Here is a 20,963-nt window from a genome sequence, read left to right on the forward strand (position 1 = left end):
TATGCTGTAAGAAGTTAGTATGATGACAAGAGAATCATGAGGAGATGTATATGGATTGATGCAGAGTAAAGTAAGCAGAACCAGGACAACACAGGACACAATGACTGCCCCAATTGTAACTGTTAAAACAGCAATAAACTAAAACAGAAAGCTGGGAAAGTATAGTGAACAAGCTTGTCTCCAGAGAATAGATAAAAGGGACTTCCATCTGTTTCTTGGCAGAACTGGAGGACCATGTGGGCGAGACAATGCATATAATGTCAGATTTTCTATATGTTTGTTAGTTTTGCTGAACTGTTTTTTTTTATTCTTTTATTGGGTGGGAGGGGAATGAGGGAGATATTGGAAAATGTGGATGATAGGCGAGAGATGGGGACTGGATCTGTCATTTAATTGTTGATATGGGCAACTTCCAGATGAAGAAATTTCCTCCACCAGTGCAGGTTGACATCTTCTCAGCAATTTATATTCTTAGATGGTTTAAGTGACTCGTCCAGGGTCTCCTACTACACACACACACACACACACACATATAAATATATATTTTTACATACATATATATGTCTTGGAGGCAGGAACTGAAACCAGGTCTTTCTAACTCCGAGACTGGTTCTCTATCCACCATATCCTGATGCATTTATGCTACTGTTACTGTGAAACAAACAAAACCAGCACCCATAGAAACTGAACCTATGATAAAGAATCCAATCCATTAGATAATGGCCGTTGAAAGAATAGCCACCAAATCCTGGAGCCTAATGATCAGAGAAGATCAGTTATTTTGGGTAAAGGAGAAGAATCTACAAAGACCACCTTCCTAGAATCAAAAAGATTTGAATTGGGGTGGCCAGGTAGCACAGCAAGTAAGAGCACCGGCTCCAGTGTTGAGAAGACCTGGAGATCGAATCCCGGGCTCAGACACTTAGCACCCACCCAGAAACATCTGGCCGTGTAACCTTGAGCAAGTTACTTAACCCCAATTGCTTAGGGGCGGCCAGGTGGCTCAGCGAGTAAGAGCACCGGCTCCAGTGTTGGGATGACCTGGAGATCGAATCCCGGGCTCAGACACTCAGCACCACACCCAGAAATAACTGGCCGTGTAACCTTGAGAAGTTACTTAACCCTGATTGCTAAAAAAAAAAAAAAAAAGATTTGAATTTAAAAGGTTTTATTACCAAGATCAGTCACTGCTCTCAGAAGATTTCTTTACTTAGCTTTCTATTTAATCCATCTCATTTTAAAAATGAAATTGTTTACAAAGCAAACTTCCTTTCCACAAATAACTTTTGGCATCTCACTTACTGTGAACAGTGAGACTGGCTTCTGGTCTGGTTATCCTGGATCATATCCTGTCTGATTTCAGTGACTTTATGTGCTTTTGGAGGAAGGTTATTCTCTCTCCCTCCCACAAAAAACCTATAAAAGAGTTTATTGGACACATTTATGTTTCAGGTCTTGTCCTAAACAACTGAGATAGCAAGACCATTAATCTTCACTCAGTTGCATGGTCCAGAAGGCCCTCTAATCCCAACCAGCCATCCTACACATTTCTCCTCCCTCTCCTCTCCTTCTGTCTGTCTGTCTGTCTGTCTCTCTCTCTCCCTCCCTCCCTTTCTCTTTCCTTTTCCCTCTCCCTCTCTCCCACATCAATTTATAGAGAGTTTAAACAGGATAATAACTGTTGCTATTCAGTCATTTTTTTCAGTCATGTCTGACTCTTCATGACCCCAGGATTTTCTTGGCAAAGATACTGGAGTGGTTTGCCATTTTTTTCTCCAGTTCATTTTACAGATGAGGAAACTGAGGCAAACAGGATTAAGTGACCTGCCCACAGTCACATAGCTAGTAAATGCCTGAGGCCAGATCAGCAATACTTCCTGATTCCAAACCCAGGGCTCTGTCCCCTGAGTGACCTGTCTGCCCCAGAATAATAGCTAGCTAGCATTTAAATCGAATTCTCTAAGGTTTACAAAGCACTCTTCTTATGTTATCTTACTTGATACTCACAACCCTGTTAGTTAAGTGCTATCATTATTATCATGGTCTCCATTTAAAGATGGAGATAAATGATTTGCCCAGTATGACATAGCTAATAGCTGTTCGAGGGAGAATTTGAACTCAGATCTTCCAGACACCAGGTCTAGGACTCTATCCACTGTATTACCTATATAAATCAACATAAATATCCTCTGTGCTTGAAAAACAAATGAACAAAAAAACTTGAATGTGCTTATTATGCTACTGGAGAAATGGCATTTATTTGGCCATTTAATGTTATGTGGGTCACTTTCATTTTATGAAATGGCAAATGTCTCTAGAGAGAGATGAGACTTTTCCTCTTTCACATACCCAAATTCTAAGGCATACTTGCTTTTCTTTTTTTTAATCCTGAAAGAAGCTAAAGGCTACAAGTGGGTTGGATGATTTGCCTGATAATATTCTGAACAAGCCTTAAGGCAAAAAGCTAGTTCTGATATATGGTTTACCATAACTGTACAAATCTACACCCACCCACCTTAATTCTGTTTGTGAACAAACATGTCTAGTAGATTTGGGGAGTGAATTCTAGTCTCTCTCCTCTCTGATCCATCCTACACAGAGACACACACACATGTTCCAAAATCTACCTAAAGTACCAGTTGGACCATATCAGTCCCTTCTTCAAGAAACTCTGGTGGATCTTTGGATAAATGAACCTATCCTAGTCCCTCTGGGATAAAATTTCCACTTTCCAGTTTGACTCCCCAGTCCTGCCTTTCCCAGTCTGCCTCCAGCCTATTTCACTTTTGAGTCACTTGGGTCATATCTGTAGCACCTTCTGTCCCAAATTAAGTGACTTGGCTTCTAGTTTTCCTAAAATTCCATTCACCCTGATTGTACTCCTTCTATAGGGTGAGTGGTGTCCTTATTTACTAGTTTTACTTTTGGTCTAAATCTATCTCCCTCCACCCCCTACAGTAAATGACATCTCAGAATATTTTTTTTTTTGCCTTTTGGAGGGCAGTTGGAGTTAAGTAACTTGCCCAAGGTTACATGGCTAGTTTGTGTGTGTGTGTGTTAAGTGTCTGAGTCCGGAATCGAACTCTGGTCCTCCTGACTCCAGGCCAGCGCTTTACTCACTGCGCCATCTAGCCGCCCCTCTGAATATTTTTTAAATATTTAGGGAGGGGGTGGGAAAGCTGTGAATCTGTGATTTCATGAAGTGATTTCCCCAGCATGGGAAACTTAGCATATCATCTGTAGGTTACTGTCTTAGAGAGCTGCCCAGGGCACTGACAGTGACTCGTATCCAACCAGTATGTATCAGGGCAGAGCTTCCAGCCAGATTCCTCTGAATCCAAAGCCAGCCTTGTATTTGTTATAAGAGGTTGCCTCTCTTGGAACCCAGCCAAACAAAATAAAACAGTGAAATATTTTTGAGCCTCTATCATGTTCAGGGCAATCTGGTAGATAAGCTTGGTGTGTGTGTGTGTGTGTATGCACATGTGTGTGTGTGTGCACGCAAGTGTGTGTGACACAAAGAAATATAATGATCCTTTCCCATGAGGTTCATTATAGATTGACTGATTCATTATAGTCCAGTTGAATCGACAAGACATAAACACTTGAACATATAAGTGATGATCAAGTGACTAGTATATTCCTTAACCCTAAAGCAAATTCAGAAAGAAAGAAGGGGTTGGATTTGGTAGGCAGGTATGGGCCCCCTCAGATGTTTGTCAGCCTCCAAGAGACATCTGGTGGTCCAGTGCATAGAATGCTACACCTGGAATCAGGAAGCCCTGAGTTCAAAACTGGCCTCAGACACTAATTGTTTCACCCTGGGCAAGTCACAACCTCTGTTTGCCTCAGTTTTCTCATCTATAAAATGGGAATAATAACAGCACCAACCTCCCAGAATGCTATGAGATCAAATGAGATAACATTTATGAAGTGCTTAGAATAGTGTCTGACACATAGTAGGGGCTTAATAAATGCATATTCCCTTCTCCTTCCATGAGATTTTGAACCAGGGTTATCTATATGGAAGCCTATGTCCCTGTCTACCACAGTTCCCTGTATATCATAGGGGCTCCAAAAAGCAGTTACTCAACAAAGGAGAGAACATTGTGAAATGGGGGTCACATCTGGGGGGCTTCATGGAGGAAAGAAAAGAGAAGGAAGATGGATAATGAATAATTGAAGCCCAGTAGGATTGGGGGAGAAATAGATAGGAGAAACATTGGGGTCTTTTTAAATAGTTTCTCAGTCTCTTTGGGAAAGATCCTGGGAACTGCCTTATTTTTTTCTGACTGAGCTTTCCCATAAACTCATTTACCAAATGCTTTCAGAGAAGAAACTAAAATGGTAAAATCATAGGGTTAGATCTGGAAGGTTGTCCATCCATTTTGCAGATGAGGAAAGCAAGGCCTAGCAGTGTCAAATGACTTGTCCAAGGTCACAAAGGCAGTAAGTAGCAAAGCCAGAATTTTGAACTCAGGTTATCAGACTCCAAAATGAAAGCTTGTTCCACTGGAACCATGGTGAACTGTGGCAAGAAGGACCAGGTTCCTGTAAACCCAGGGTGAAGGATAAGCATGGGTGCTGATCCTTCAGTAGAAAAGACTCATACTGGTATTTGACATGTCTGGTTTAACTAGTTTCTGAACATGTGCTTACATTGGTCTTTATAATCTATAGTAGTTCCTGGATCAAGGGTGTGGAATGCAGGTCAGATTCAGTCAAAGGGCCACACTTGAGGAACTAGAGGTCCACGTGTGGCCTTGAGGCCACAGGCTCCCCACACCCGCTGTAGAACAAGGGTGCTTTGTCATTATTTGTGTCATTGGCCTCTCTAATTGTCTGGTGAAGCCTCTGAACCCCATCTCAGGGTCATGTTTCCAAATGCATGAAATAAAAAACATAAGATTACAACAGAAACCAAATATATAAAAATTTAAAATGCAATTTTTTTCTTTTTCTTTTTGCTTTTTGGAGGGCAATTGGGACTAAGTGACTTGCCCAAGGTCACACCGCTAGTTTTTGTGTTAAGTGTCTGAGGTTGCATTTGAACTCGGGTCCTCCTGACTCCACTTCACCACCTAGCCGCCCCACAATTTTTTTTCTGTCCATGTTCACAGACCTCCAAAATCTAAGAACTGCTGCTTTAGACTAAAACTCAGCCTTTGCCTTTTATCAAACCTGCCCTTGTTTCTTTCTCTTCTCTTCTTCTTTCTTGCATGAAGTGTATGGTTCCATCTGGAACACTTCAGTTGTGCCCACCAAAGTCTCATTTCAGCTCTAAGCATCAGACTGGGTTGTCTTGTTCATGGAATGCACGGCACTCACTTAAACCATGGCATCATAAACTTTTAGAGCTGGAGCAAATCTTAGACATCACCTGATCTAAACTCATTTTCTAGATGACAAACCAAGGCCCAAAGTCAAGCTAGGACTAGACTAGGTTCAGTAAAATCTGCCTCCAGGCTAACTACCCCATCCACTAGGGTTACCAAAATCAAACAACAGCAACCAAAAAGGACACCATGGCATGTTAGGATGAGTAACCTTAGGCCTCTCTGACAAAATGCTGGTACAGTTGGTCAAATACAGGTCAGTTGGCACCCCTATCAGCCATTGTTCATAATGTTCCAATTCAGCAGATCTCTTAGGTTTCCCCCCACAAATATATATGTAAATATATGTATGTGTGTATGTATATATATATACATATGCATACATACACACATACATACATGCATGCATACACACACATATCTCAAGGACAAGGGCAAGGATTATTTTATTCGTATCTTCTAGCACAGTGCATATAAACATGACTTGATAAATATTTAATCGAATTTAACTAGTCCAAAAGATCTTTTCCCCTCCTCATACTAGGCTATAAGCTGAGAGGGTGAGGATGAGGGGAGATGGTGATTATTGCTGTTGAGTCATACTCAACTCTCTGTGACCCCATTTGGGGTTTTCTGGGCAAAGATACTGGAGTAGTTTGACATTTTCTTCTCCAGATCATTTCACAAATGAGGAAACTGAGGCAAACAGGATTAAGTGACTTGCCCTGGGTCACATAGCTAGTAAGTGTCTGAGGTTGGATTTGAACTCAGGGAGATGATCTTCCTGGCTCCAGGCCCAGCGCTCTATGCACTATGGCACCACCTAGCTGCCCAGGGGAGATGGAACATGTCACAAGATCACAGAACTACGAAAAAAAACCCTCAGAAGTCATCTAGGTCACCTCCCCTGCTCATTTCATAGACAGGGAAACTAAGGCACAGGAGATAAAGTGACTTGCTCCAGGTCATAAATATCAGAGGTAGGATTTGAACCCATGTCCTCCAACTAGAAAAGCAGCACACGTGTTCTTTTTCTTAACCCACATTGCCTCTCCAAAAAGAGCCTCCTGTGCATACGCCATCTCTTAGCACTGTGCTGGGGAAACCACAGGTGCTTAATAAATGTTTATTAAACAAATGAATGAAGGAACTAATAGTTGAATTCACTCATCTCTGCTGAAAGGAGCTTATTTACTCAGTAAAGTATTGGAGAATCTAAGACAGTGATTAATAGGAAGGATAGGAAGGTAAAGCAGCCAGGCCCAGTGGATAGAGCACTAGGTCTGAAGTCAGGAGTTCAAATCTGGCCTCAGATGCTTATGATCTGTGTGGCCCTGGGCAAGTCACTTAATCCTGTTTGCCTCAGTTTCCTCATCTGTAAAATGAACTGGAGAAGAAAATGGCTAACCAATCCAGTATCTTTGCCAAGAAAACTCCAAATGGGGTCACTAAGAGTTGAATGTGACTGAAAAACTGCTGAATGATAGGAAGGTAAGAAGAAAAAAAAAATCATCAACCTTTTGAGCAAGTGCCTTAATCCCCTGGTTCTTTTCCTGGAAGAATATGCTGAAGAGAAGGCTAGGGACATGGGGCACCTCTACCTTTCCTGGATCCAGCTGTAAGAGGCAGATAAGCTGAGAGCAGGCAGTCATGTTGGTGCAGGTCCCAGAGACCTTCTGCCCAGCCACGCCCCACATTCAGCCAGGTAATATATGGTAGATCTCAGGTGTCTCTAGTTCACTGTTCCCAGCTGGAAATGAAACAAAAACCTAAGTTCCCTATCTCAATACCTTCCACTCTCATCTACACCTTATGAAATTCCCCCAGTGTAATCATCATTCCACATGTCCTCTGCCTCCTCTCACCCAAAAGACCTTAGAAGATGGTGACATTAGCATGATGAAATGAAAAGAGGGCTAGATTGGGTCAGAGGACCTCGGTTTAAATTCTCCCCCTGACAGTACCTGTATGACCTTGGACAAATAATTTAAACTCTCTGGGACTCAGTTTCCTAATCTGTAAAATGAGGGATTTAGATTAATTGATCTCTAAGGCTCCTTAAGAGCTGGGGAACCTTTGGACTAGAGGCCACATGTGGCCCTCAAGGTCCTCAAGTGAGGCCCTTTGACAGAGTCCAAGTTTTTCAGAACAAATCTTTTTTATCAAGGGGGGGATTTGTTCTGTGAAGTTTGGATTCCGTTAAGGGCCACACTTGAGGACCTTGAGGGCCACGTGTGACCTCGAGGCTACACAGTCAGCTCAGCGGGTTAGAGACTGCAGCAGCAATAGCCATGAAGAACATCTTGTGCTGCACTGCCATCGTTAATGCCTTCCTCAGTCCCACAATTCATTTGCTTTTGCCTCATTCTCTTACCTAGAGGAGGCAAAGGGGAGCAAGTAAGTGGCTGTTCCTGATCTTGGGACTTGAGCTTCCTGTTCTCTCTGGACTACAAATAAGTAGGTCTGTCCTTTCTCCAGTCCAATACAAACACTGGAAGAGAGTCTTGTCGACCTCGCAGGAAATCTTTGCCACACAGTTGGACTATTGCAAGAGTCTTCTGGTTGGTCTCCCTGTCTCAACTCTTTCCCCATTCCCGCCCATCTTCCATTCAGCTGTCAAATCTATCTTAATAAATCCAGATCTGGCCTGGCTACTCCCCCAATCCCTTATTCCATAAATTAGAGTGGTTCCCTATTTTCTCCAGGATCAAGTATAAAATCCTCTGTTTGACATTCAAAGCTCCTTATAACCTGGCCCCCTTTCTAGTCTTCTTATACATTATTTTCCTCCATGTAATATGCAATCCAGCCTCTTTGCTGGTCCTTGAACACACATGGCCTTCCATCTCTTGTCTCTAGGAATTTTCAATGGTGGTCCCCCCCGCTTGGAATACTCTAGCTCCCCACCCCTATCCCCTGACTTCTTTCAAGTTCCAAATAAAAAGCTTTTCCCAAACCCCTTAATGCTTCCACCTGTCCTCTGCTGAGTATCTCAAATTTGTCCTGTAGACAGCTTGTTTGCACGTGGTCACTCCCATCTTGTAGCCCCAATTAAATTGGGAGCGCCTCAGAGAGCGGGGACTATCGTTTGCTTTTCTTTGCATTTCCAGAGCTCAGTATAGTGCTTAGTACATAGTAGGTGCTTGATAAATGTTTGTTGATGGCTTTGATTTGACTACTGCCTAACCACAAGGGGGAAAAAATTCCAGATGTGAGGGGAAGCATCCTTGCCTCTGGCACAGATTTTCATTAAGTTGGTATGGGTTGAGCAGAGCCTTGGGGGATGCCTGGTCTACATGGATGTCCCTGGTTGAGAATCTCTTATGGAGACTTTTGACTTTGACAGACATCCAGTGGTGAACATATGTCCATCAAATCTAATCCCTTCCTTTCTTTCTGAGGCTGCCCTGGGGGAAAGGAGAATCTACTTATTTCTTCTTAGACAAGCAGGTGAAAACATGGGCAAGTATAGTCAGGCTGAGTATAGGAGTCATTCCAGAGAATAGAACAATTGAAAACACTCCCCTATCTTCCCTCCTGCCCCCAAACACAGAGTTCCTACTCACAACCTGACTTTGCAGAAATCATTTGGACAAGACCTCCATCACTGAAGGGAAAGCTGCTTGGAGTAGAGCTCTAAATGCCTGCAAAAAAATGGAAACAAAAATAAAATGTTTTCTCTTTTCTCCTCCCCCATCTCAAACTTTGTTTTTCCCTTAAAAAAGACTTGGAATTTTTCTTTTTTTTTCTAGATTAATGAATAAAAATATTTAAAATAAGGTTTTCCTGTAATTATACCTGCTTTTTGCCCTTCCCTTCAACTTTCTGCACCTAATTTTTTATTCAATAAGAAAGTGTCAATATAAAACTTTCTATAGTAATCAGGCTATGTGAACCAGACCTTATTTCTGTTGTCCAAAGGTTACAAAATGGCTCAGATAAAATAAATTCTTTTGGGAATCTAAGCTTATTTCCACTTATAAGTACAGAAAAAGTAAGGTGAAATACTTTAATAAGATAAAAATAATAATAACTAAAATTTATTATAGCACTATATATATATATATATACATATATACATACACACACATACTATATATAGCACTTACTGGGAGGCATTTTACCAAGCACTTTACAAATATTCTCTCATTTGATGCTTACAACAACCCTGGGAGGTAAATGGGATTATTATCCTCATTTTACAGATGAGGAAACTGAAGCAGGCAAAGGTTAAGTGATTTGCCCAGGTTCACATAGATAGTAAATGTCTGAGACTGGATTTGAACTTGGGTCTTCCTGAATCCAGACCTAGTGTTCTATCCACTATGCTACCTAGCTGCCTAATGAGAATGCCTATAAGAAATAGGAATAATTTCATGGGCAATCATTTATGTTGCTGCAAATCTTGGCAGGAAAACTATCAGCATAATTGACTATATCAATAGCAAAACCAACAGAAATCATATGATTATCTCAATAGATGCAGAAAAAGCATTTGACAAAATACAGAAGCCATTCCTATTAATAACACTGGGGAGCATAGGAATAAGTGGAGCTTACCTTAAAATTAGTACTATTTGTCTAAAACAATCAGCAAGCATTATCTGTAATGGGAATAAGTTAGAAACCTTCCCAATACAATCAGGGGTGAAACAAGGATGCCCATTATCACTTCTGTTATTTACTATTGTACTAGAAATGTTAACTAAAGCAATAAGAAAAGACAAAGAAAGGAATGAGAACAGGCAATGAGGAAACAAAACTATAACTCTTTTTTTTAAATGCTTTATTAATTTCTGATTTACATCGTTCGTTTCCACCAGATTTTGAGTTACAAATTTTCTCCCTGTTTTTCCCCCAACCATCCCCCCAAAACAGCAGTCCCACAGGATATCCCCACCTCTGATCTGCTCTCTCCCATATTTTCTCCCATACCCGTTTCAACTTTTCCAGTAGGGCATGGTGGATCTCTATATTTCCCAATTACATGTAAAACAATATTGATAATAGTATATATATATTTAAACATTTGATTTTAAAACTTTGAATTCCAGATTCATTCCCTTCCTCCCTTATCACCCACCCTTACTGGGAAAATAAGCAGTTCAGTATAGGTTGTACATGTGTGGCTAATGCAAAACAATAACATAGCAGATATATTGTAAAAGACTGACTATATTTCCCTCCCTCCTATCCCACATCCCACTTGTTCTATTCTCTACTTTGATCCTGTCCCTTTTCAAAAGTGGGTGCTTCCAACTTCCCTCCCCCCCAGCCTGCCCTCCCTTCCATCATCCCCCCTCACATCCCCTCCCCCCCCATTCTCCTGGAGGGTGAGATCCCCTATTTAGTGTGTATTTCCCTCCCTCCTCAAGCCAGATTCAATAGGAATAAGGTTGACCCATTCCCTTTTGCTTTCCTATTCTTCCCCTCCATTGTAACCATTTTCCCTTGCGTCTTCTGTATGATAGTTGCCCCACTCTGTCTCTCCCCATCTCCTCTCATTATATCCCTCTCACCTCTTAATTTCACCTTTTAAGTATCATCCCTTCCTGTTAAATTGGTCCCATGCCCTCTATCTATGTATACCTGTAAACATATATACACACATTCACATATGTATTCATATGCCTGCATACCCTCATATAAAGACATATATATATATATATATATATATATATAATATATATATTTCTAATCCCTTCAACTACTGAGAAAAGTTTCATAAGTTACAATTATTGTTTTTCCATGTAGGAATGTTAATAGTTCAACTTTGGCCAAGTGGCTCAGCAAGCAAGAGCACCAGCCTCAGTGCTGGGACGACCCGGATCAAATCCGGGCCCAGACACCCAGCACCACACCCAGAAACAACAACTGGCTGTGCAACCCCGAGCAAGCCACTCAACCCCAATTGCTTAAAAAAAAAAAATAGTTCAACTTTGATAAGTTCCTTATGATTTCTTTTCCCTGTTTACCTTCTCATGCTTCTCTTGCTTCTTGTATCTGAATGTCAAATTTTCTATTCAGCTCTGCTTTTTTCAGCAAGAATGCTTGAAAGTCCTGAATTCCACTGAATGACCATATTTTCCCCTGAAACGTGATACTCAGTTTTGCTGGGTAGGTGACTCTTGGTTTTAATCCCAGCTCCCTTGACCTCTGGAATATCACATTCCAGGCCCTTCGATCCCTCAGTGTAGAAGCTGCCAGATCCTGGGTTATCCTGATTGTGTTTCCACAATATTCAAATTGTTTCTTCCTGGCTGCTTGTAATATTCTCTCCTTAATCTGGGAATTCCGGAACCTGGCTATAATATTCCTAGGAGTTTTCTTTTTGGGATCTTTTTCAGGAGGTGATCGGTGGATTCTTTCAACCTCTATTTTGCCCTCTCGTTCTAAAACATCAGGGCAGTTTTCTTTGAGAACTTCCTAGAGGATGCTTTCCAGGCTCTTACTTTGGTCATGGCTCTCAGGCAGTCCAATAATTTTTAAATTAACTCTCCTGGATCTATTTTCCAGGTCAGTGGTTTTTCCCATGAGATATTTCACATTGCCTTCTATTCTTTCATTTGTTTGGATCTGTTTAACAGCATCTTGATTTCTCATAAAGTCATTAGCTTCCATTTGCTCCAATCTAATTCTGAAGCAATGATTCTCCTCAGTCAGCTTTTGAGATTCTTTTTCCATCTGGCAAATTCGACTTTTTAAGGCATTCTTCTCCTCATTGCCTTTCTGAGCCTCCTTTGCCATTTGAGTCAGTCTGTTTTTTAAGGTATTATTTTCTTCAGTCAGGCTGTTGACTCTCATTTCATAATTTTCTTGCATTGTTCTCATTTCTCTTCCCAATTTTTCCTCCACTTCTCTTATCTGCTTCTTAAGGTCCTCTATGGCCTGTAACCAGCTTGTATTTTCCTTTGAAGCTTTTGGTGCAGGAGTTCTGACTTCACTGATTTCCTCTTGTTCCATGCCTTGCTCCTTCTTATCCCCAAAATAGGAATGTAATGTTGGAATCTTCTGTCTGCTTTGTTTCCTTTGCCTGCTCATTTTGCCACTCAATGATTTGACTTTTGGGCTTTTTGCCACAGTAGGACTCTGCCACCAGACAGGGGAGTTTTCGTCCCAAACGCTGGGGTTTTCTCAGCTGCCGGAGGTATTAGATGGGCGCCCTCTCTGAGGTCTCCACAGGCTCTGGCAAGCTGGACACACACCCCAGGACCTCCACCCTAGACTGCAATCCAGATCCAAGCAGGTTAAAGCAAGAGTGATGACCCCTCAGACTGGTGCTTGGTCCCCCTACACTCTGCAGGCCAGGAGCTGAAACTGCCATGTGGCGCTGGCAGGCTGTGCGGCATCTCAGCGGTTTCTCGCCCCGGGGGTAAAAGCCACTCACTCCCACTTACTGGGTCCCAAAGTCCAGAATGCACTGGCCTCTCACCTTGTCCTTCGCATCTATGTGTTGATAAATCTGGAAAGGGCCACAGCTGCTGCTGATCTGGAGTCCCTCTGGCTGGCGGCTGGTCAGGCCCGCCCTGGGGCTAAAGCCTCGGAGTGGGGCGGGGCTCAGCTCCCAGAGTGTTGCACTGGCCGATTCCTGCCTGCCTGCCGGGCTGTTCTCAGCGGGAGGTTAGCTTCTCTGTGTCATTTTGTGGGTTCTGCAGCTCCAAAGTTTGTTTAGAGTCCCCTTTTTACATGGATTGGGGAGGGTGGAAGCCGGAGCTGCGGGAGGGTCGTGCTTCTACTCCGCCATCTTGGCTCCGCCCTCAAAACTATAACTCTTTGCAGATGATATGATATTATACTTAGAAAATCCTAGAGAATCAACTTTACTTGGAATTATTAACAATTTTAACAAAGTTGCAGGATACAAAATAAACCCACATAAATCATCAACATTTCTATATATTATCAACAAAATCCAGCAGCAAGAAATAAAAAGAGAAATTCTTTTTAAAATAACTGTAGACAATATAAAATTCTTGGAAGTCTACCTGCCATGACAAACCCAGCAACATATGAAAACAGCTATAAAATACTTTTCGTACAAATAAAGTCAAATCTAAATAATTAGAAAATATTAATTGCTCATGGGTAAACAGAGACAACATAATAAAAATGATAATTCTACCTCAATTAATCTATTTATTCAGTGCCATACCAATCAAACTATAAAAAAAATCATTTTATAGAGTTAGAAGAAATAGTAACAAAATGTACCTGGAAGAACAAAAGTTCAAGGACATCAAGGGAATCAATGGAAAAAAAATGCGAAATAAGGTGGTCTAGCTGTACCAGATCTCAAACTGTATCATAAAATGGTAATTATTGAAACAATCTGGTACTGGCTAAGAAATAGAGCAGTGGATCAGTGGAGTAGATTAGGTACAAATTATATTATAGTAAGCAATCATAGTAATCTAGGATATGATAAACCCAAAGATCCAAGCTTTTAGAACAAAAACTCATTTAACAAAAGCTAGTATGATAGAAACCAGGTATAGACTGACATTTCACACCATACACCAAGATAAGGTCAAATGGGTACATAATTTACACATAAAAGGTGATATTGTAAGCAAATTAAGAGAGCATAGAATAGTTTATCTATAAGATTTATGGATAAGAGAAGAATTTAGGACCAAAGAAGATATAGAGAGCATTACAAAATGTAAAATATATAATTTTGATTACATAAAAATTTAAAAGTTTTTGCACAAACAAAACCAATGCAACCAAAATTATAAAAAAGACAGAAAACTGTAGGGAAAATTTACAGCAAGAATCTCTGATAAAGATCTCATTCCCAAATATATAGGGAACTAAGTCAAATTTGTTTATACACATACATTTATGTATATATAAAATGCAAGCCATTCTTCAATTAATAATTGAACAGGCAGTTTTCAGACAAAGAAATCAAAGCTATCTATAGTCATATGAAAATGCCCTAAGTCACTATTGATTAGAGAAATGCAAATTAAAATCTCTGAGGTATCACTTCATACCTAATATGACAAAAAAGGAAAATGTTGGATGTTGGAGGGAATGTGAGAAAAATGGGACACTGATGCACATGTTGGTGGAATTGTGAACTGATCCAACTATTCTGGAGAACAATTTGGAACTATGACCAAAGGACAGTAAAGCTGTGCATACCTTTTGATTCAGCGGCACCACTGGTAGGTCTATATCCCAAAGACATCCAAAAAAGAAAAAAAGGGAAAAGACCTATTTGTACAAAAATATTTATAGCAACTCTTTTTGTGGTGGCTAAGAATTAGAAATTGAAGGGATGCTCACCCAATGGGGAATGGCTAAACAAGCTGTGGAATATGCTTGTAATGGAATATTATTGTGCTATTAAAAATGACAAGCAGAGTGATTTCAGAAAAACCTGGAAAGACTTACATGAACTGATACATAGTGATCCAAGACAATCCCAAAAGACTAATGATGAAGCATACTATTCACCTCCAGAGAAAGAACTGATAGTGACTAAATATAGCACTTTCTTTCATTTTTTCTTTTATTCAAGTCTTCTTATACAAAATTACTAATATGGAAATGTTTTACACAAATGCAAATATATAACCTATATCTGATTGCTTACTGTCTCAGGGAGGTGAAGGAGAGGGATAGAGGGAGGGATAGAATCTGGAACTCAAAACTTTAAATAAAAACGTTTAAAAAGAAAAATTTTTAAAAGTTGCCTCATTTGTTAGGACCTTGCAGATCATCTAACTTAGGGGTGGGGAACCTGCAGCCTCAAGGTCACACGTGGCCCTGTAGGTCCTCAAGTGTGACCCTTTGACTAGATCCAAACTTCACAGAACAAATCACCTTAATAAAATTATTTGTTCTGTAAAACTTGGACTCAGTTGTAAGGCTGCACCTGAGAACCTAGAAGAACACATGTAGCCTCAAGTCTGCAGGTTCCATACCCCTGACAAATTATAGCAAGAAGTGGGAACTGAACAGAATCAAAAATATATACTGCTTTGAGAATCTGACCCTTGTGACTTAAGAAGTGACTCTTTTAACACACTCCAGAGACCTGAGTATCCTTTCTTTGCTACAAAGTGCACGTACCATATATGCTTTGTGGCAAATACCAATACTTGTGGGACAGTAAAAAAAAGAGACAATTAAAAATGAATGGTGGGGCAGTTAGATGGTGCAGTGAATAGAGCACTGGCCCTGGAGTCAGGAGGACCTGAGTTCAAATCCAGCCCCAGACACTTGACACTTACTAGATGTGTGACCTTGGGCAAGTCACTTAACCCCAATTGCCTTGCCTTCCCCCCTCCAAAAAAAAATGGTCAAAATTACAAAGAACAAGCATGGCCCCAAAGAAGAGATATAAAAAGACACCTCTCTACTACTCCTTAGCAGAGGTAGAGGTCCATGGGTATGGAACATTGCATATATTGTCAGATATTTGTTTTTATATTGCTTATTTTTGCTAATTTTTTGTCTTTTTCTTAAGAATAATTATTATAAAGAATGGCTCTTTGGAATAGAGAGAATTGAGGGAGAGAAGGAAGTTATGCAATGTAAAACACAAAGGTATCAATAAATATTTATTTTTTAAAAAGGAAGAACAGATCTCCATGCCCATAGATTTGCAGTCAGAAGACTTGGTTTAGATTCCTGGCTCTGCTCACATTGTTAAGTGGCAAAGCAAGGATTCTAACCCAAGTTCCTGACTTCAAATCCAGGACTTTTCCCACTATGACCCACTGCCTTCATATTGGTTATTAGTGAACTTATTCATCTGAGATTCCAAAGACAGCACATCACATGATAGAGACAATATTTGTAAAATGCTTTGCAAGTCTTAAAGTGCTATATAAATTCTAGTTAATACTCTTGTTGTTATTATAACTATTATTATTATTGAATCAATATATCAGGGCAAAAAACTCAACAATATTTCCATAAATACTTTGGGGATCTATCTAATACTTTTTTGTTTCATTATCTTTATGTTTATTCTCTATCTATTCACATATGTCCTTGTTCCCTCCATTATATCTTCTTGTTTGTTTGTTTTTTGGGAGGGGGGAAGGCAAGGCAATTGGGGTTAAGCGACTTGCCCAAGGTCACATAGCTAGTAAGTATCAAGTGTCTGAAGCTGGATTTGAACTCGGGTCCTCCTGACTCCAGGACTGGTGCTCTATTCACTGTGCCACCTAACTGCCCCCTACTATATCTTCTTGAATATCTTGTTAGATGTGAGATCCTTGTCAGTAGGGACTTTTCATTTATTGTATCCTGCATCCTCAAGATCTAAAATAATGTCTGGCACATAGTAGGTACTTAATAAATACTTGTTAATTATTTATGAACTCATTTTACAGGGTAAGGTCAAAAGAGATTTATTTCAATTATAACCAAAATGTCCATTCTCTCCTCCCCAGCTCCTGCCTCCACCATGGAGAAAATATTTTGTCTCTAGAGGGGAGGAGAGGGCTGAGCAATGGCAGATTGGGCCCTGTCAATTGACCAGTGGTCAATTGGACAAGGTGCCTTGGGCTGTGAAAGAAATATTAAATGCAACTAATGAAATACATGCATATACACACATACATGTTCATGTGTGTATATGCATGCATGTATTTTCAATGTTATTTGTGTTTGAATATTATAAAGGAACCAGGGAGCCATGTGCTGGGCATGGCACCAAAGGCCAGCTGCCAAGGAAGGGCAGCTTTGCCCCAAAAAAGTAGAAACCTATTCCCTAGAGAGCTCAGCCTGAGCCCCTGTAGTCTCTGGCCTCTCATCTCCTCTAATCCCAGGAGTTGGGGTAGAGGGGAGTGGGAAGACAATGGATATGGGAATATGACGGTTGGAGAAGACAGAAGCAGAAAGAGGGATGGCCTAGACATCAAACTCTGGAAGTGTCATTCTGGGACTAGGGAGGAAAGGGTGGGCCAGTAAGGAAAATGGAAAAGGGGAACCCATTATGGTATAAAGGATCTTTAAAACTAGGTAGAGGGATTTGGATTCAGTGCAGTAGGCAATAGGGAAACATTGTGGGACCTTAAGTGGGGGAGTAAAATCATAAAAATTGTATTTTAGGGAGATTCTTCCTAGGAGTGAATGTGTAAGATTAGAGGAGAGACTGGAACCAGGGAAGCCTCTGGTGAGTGCTGGGAGGCAATCAGGTTAGGCCACGTGTGTGATGAGAACAGTGGCAATAGGAATGGAGAAAGATAAATTCAAGAGACATTTTGAAGGGAGAATCAACCAGAGTTGTTGATCACTTGGATATAAGGAGTGAATGAAAAAGAGTCTAAGATGGCTCTGAGTCTTCTAGCCTTGAAAACTAGGAGGTGAATAATAGGGCCAATAATGAAATTGGGGAGGTTGGGAAAGGGAGCTGGCTTTGGTGGGGAAGATGGGTTCTGTTTTAAATACACTGTTTTCTCAGTTGGTTAAACATCCAAATGTTAAAGTCCCCCAGGCAGGAAATGTGGAGTTACTGCATCCTGGATGAGAGAGGAGACTGGAGGTGCCGATTTACCAACATAAAGGAAATTCTCAAAGTCCATGACAATGAACAAAGTTACAAAGCACCTACTTTGTGCAAAGCACTCTGCTCAGAAACAAAGACAAAAATCAGACAGTTCCTCCCCTCATGGAGCTTATAGTCATTCTAGTGCTTGAATTCCACGTATGCAGAAGAGAAAATGCAAGATATTTTGAGAAGGGAGAGAAAGAACAAAGATCCAGGAAGGCTTCATGGAGGAGGCAACTCCTGAGTTGAGTTTCAAAGAAAAATAAAGATTCTGAAAGGTGAAAGGTTGCACTCCTGAGCAAATGGTTGGAACTGAGAAGTGGGATATTCAGTTCTGGGCATAGTTATTGGTTTAGCTTGGATGGCATGAAAAGTGTGTGAAGGGGAAGATTGAAAGGTAGAGTGAAGCCAGTTTGTAAGAAACCTTAAATGCCAGGCTGAGGAGTCTCTATTTTACCCTGGAAGTAATGGGGAATCACTGATGGCTTCTCAGCAGTGGAATTACACAGCCAGACCTGAGTTTTAGGAAGATGATTTTGGCCCATTTGTTGAAGACAGCCTGGAGAAGGTAGAGGGACAAGAAGCTGGGAGAAACTAGTTGGGAAGTTATTAAAGAAGCTTAGGTGGGAGATAATCAGAGCTTGAACTCCAGGGCTGGGACCATATGAGGGGAGGGGTATGGGAAATGTCATAGAGGCAGAATCGACCAAACTCAATAACTGATTGGATATGAGGGTAAGGAAGAAGGAAAAATCAAGGATGCCACTGAGGTTTTAAAATCCTGTGTGGATGGTGGGACTTTCCACAGAACTAGGAAATCTGAAAAAGAAGATTTAAGGGGTTAGGGCAGGGTGGGAGGGAGATGATAACTTAATTTTCATGGTTCTAGAGCTAGAAAATACCTCAATGACTATCTAGTCCAACTTCCTCATATTACAGTTGAGGAAACTGAGGCCAGGGAGATTAAGTGACTTGCTGGAGGTCACACAGTGCTAGGTGCCAGGAGTGAGATTTGAACTCAGGTCTTCTGGCTTCAAAATTAGTGCTCTTTCTTTTGTAATGTCAATAGAAAGGATATTGGTTTTGTTTTGTTTTTTTGTTTTATGTTTTTGTTTTTTTGGTTTTTTTGCTTTAAGAGAGAGAGCAAGAGCAGGGCCTAAAGCTAGACTCTTGGGGTATCCTATAGGAGGGAATGGGATGATGGGGAAGGGAGGAATGTGGGATTAGAGGAAGGCAGTGTGGTATAATGGAAAGAGCACTGACTCTAGAGTGAGGATCTAGGTTCAAATCCTGCCTCTGCTGTTGTGTGATTTAGGGCATATCAATTAATCTCCCGGCCCTCAATTTTCTCTTCCATAAAATGATAGCTTCTGAACTTCCTCTTGGCAATCCTTTGGTAAAGAGCTTCAAAAATATAGATTATGTACATTTAGGATCATAGAGCTACATGGGGTCTTAGTGTTATCTCCTTTTTTTATGATGAGGAAATATTTTACATTTTTGTTGTACGTTTTGCAGATGAGGAAACTGAGACCCAGAGGTTACTCACTTTCCACTCAAGGATCTCAGGGCGATTTACACACACACCTTCTGATCCATGAATTCAGAAACAGAGGGGTGGAGTGACCAGTTTCTCATCCTTGATAGAACTGAAGATAGAACCCCAGACTACCTGATTCCCAGCCTACCTGGAGCTCCACCTCTTGCCACTTCATGGGGAAAACCCACAATAAACCAGTGAGAGGAGTTCAAGCCAAGCTCCCTGGATTGCATCCTGCGAAGTCTAAACCGGGCAGCTCCAAAGAGCCAGGTGTGTAAGACTAGAGCACCCATTTCTGGAGTCTGGGGGTGGGGGTGGGGAGTGGGGTGTGGAGCCTATGAACGAGAGAGCCTTCCCTTCCCTCCCCCGACAAAGAAAGGGAGAGGGGGTTAAAATAAATAAATTAATTAAACACACGGGCTTTTTATAAATAGCTTCAGCCCCGGCATATTTGTAAATTCAGTGGGGTTTTTTTTTTGTGTCAATGACATCACCATTCTCCCCATGGCAACTCCCGACGATATCGAAATTGCCAAGCAACGTTGGAGAGACTTGGTGCCCCCAAAACGAGCCCGATGATTTAATTGAGAGAGCCAAGGGTGCCTGTGTGTTCTGGGGAAATATGGGAAGAAGCGTGCCGGGGACTCTGGCGGGCGGCAGCTTTCATCGGCTAGAGAGCCTTGGGTGTCTGAGATGAGGGCTTTGTGAAGCCTTAACCGCTTCTGCTGCTCTCCCTCTTTTAAGTCAAAAGCGGGAAGGAGAAGGAGGGAGGCTGGCGAGAAGTGGGGGGCAGGGCGTTCTCTTTCCCATCCCTAACGTGCAATCCAGGTGACTAAGCAAGGGAACGGGGACTGACTCACGCCTAGGTTATGTGCCTCCGTTTTTTAGTCTTAATTTGATTCGATTTTTTCGCTTGGGAAACTTGGAGCGATTATCTCAGCTCTCGCCTTCTTCCCGCCCTCCTTCCCCCTTGGGTACTAAGAGGATGGAATGACCAGTGGGATCTTCTGGGCCAGCGGTTCCGGACGTGCTGTGTGGCCCTGAGGTGTCTCTGGTCAGAAGAGAAGCAGAGTCAAATGGCAGGTATGGTGACTTTCTCTTTCTGTCCCTTTGAAAGCTGCCGGTAGAAGGGGAGGGGGCGGGGTGTGTGGATTTCATGAATTCTAATTCTGGGAAAAGAAGGGCAATCTCCACCCGATCTGGTGAGAAGCTCAGAACGATTCATCTCCTTTTCCAATGGGCTGTTTCGCATATAAACCGGATTCTATGGAGAGCGGCAGTGTGGTATTGGGAATAGGGTGCTGGGCTTAGTCAGGAAGACTCAGATTTGAAAACTGCTTCAATTGCATACTTGCTGTATGGCCATGGGCAAGTCAATAACCCTGAGCTCCAGTCTCTTTATCTGTAAAATGGGTAGATGTTATATACCATCACAACAAGGGGTGTGAGACAAGAGAACCCATTTCTGGAGGCTGGGTTTGGGGGTGGGGAGTGAGGTGTGGATACACACATATATGAAGAGAGAGGGGAGAGAGAGAGAGAGAGAGAGAGAGAGAGAGAGAGAGAGAGAGAG

At 41.4% G+C, this 20,963-nt stretch overlaps 2 long non-coding RNA genes across 8 annotated transcripts in view; one reads left to right on the top strand and one right to left on the bottom strand.

Moving 5' to 3' along the window:
- LOC138175382 (uncharacterized) overlaps positions 1 to 13,089 on the bottom strand; it is a 63,084-nt gene extending 49,995 nt beyond the window's left edge. For all 4 annotated transcript variants that reach the window (XR_011171979.1, XR_011171978.1, XR_011171981.1 and 1 more), the window contains exons 1-2: positions 12,769 to 13,089; positions 8,903 to 8,980 (exon numbers count right to left, since the gene is read on the bottom strand). This is a non-coding gene — a long non-coding RNA (uncharacterized lncRNA). The remainder of the gene's footprint in view (positions 1 to 8,902; positions 8,981 to 12,768) is intronic.
- A 6,415-nt stretch (positions 13,090 to 19,504) lies between these two features.
- Positions 19,505 to 20,963, top strand: part of LOC138175383 (uncharacterized) — a 42,087-nt gene continuing 40,628 nt past the window's right edge. For 2 of the 4 annotated variants that reach the window (XR_011171982.1, XR_011171983.1), the window contains exons 1-2: positions 19,511 to 19,660; positions 20,279 to 20,473. This is a non-coding gene — a long non-coding RNA (uncharacterized lncRNA). Of the gene's footprint in view, positions 19,661 to 20,278; positions 20,474 to 20,963 lie in introns of all 4 variants that reach the window. The other 2 variants (XR_011171985.1, XR_011171984.1) reach the window with 2 other exon arrangements.

Source organism: Petaurus breviceps, unplaced genomic scaffold (assembly GCF_028583685.1).
Source record: "Petaurus breviceps papuanus isolate PSGF00001 unplaced genomic scaffold, PetGlider_PUasm1.0 77, whole genome shotgun sequence".
NCBI classification, from domain to species: Eukaryota; Metazoa; Chordata; class Mammalia; order Diprotodontia; family Petauridae; genus Petaurus; species Petaurus breviceps.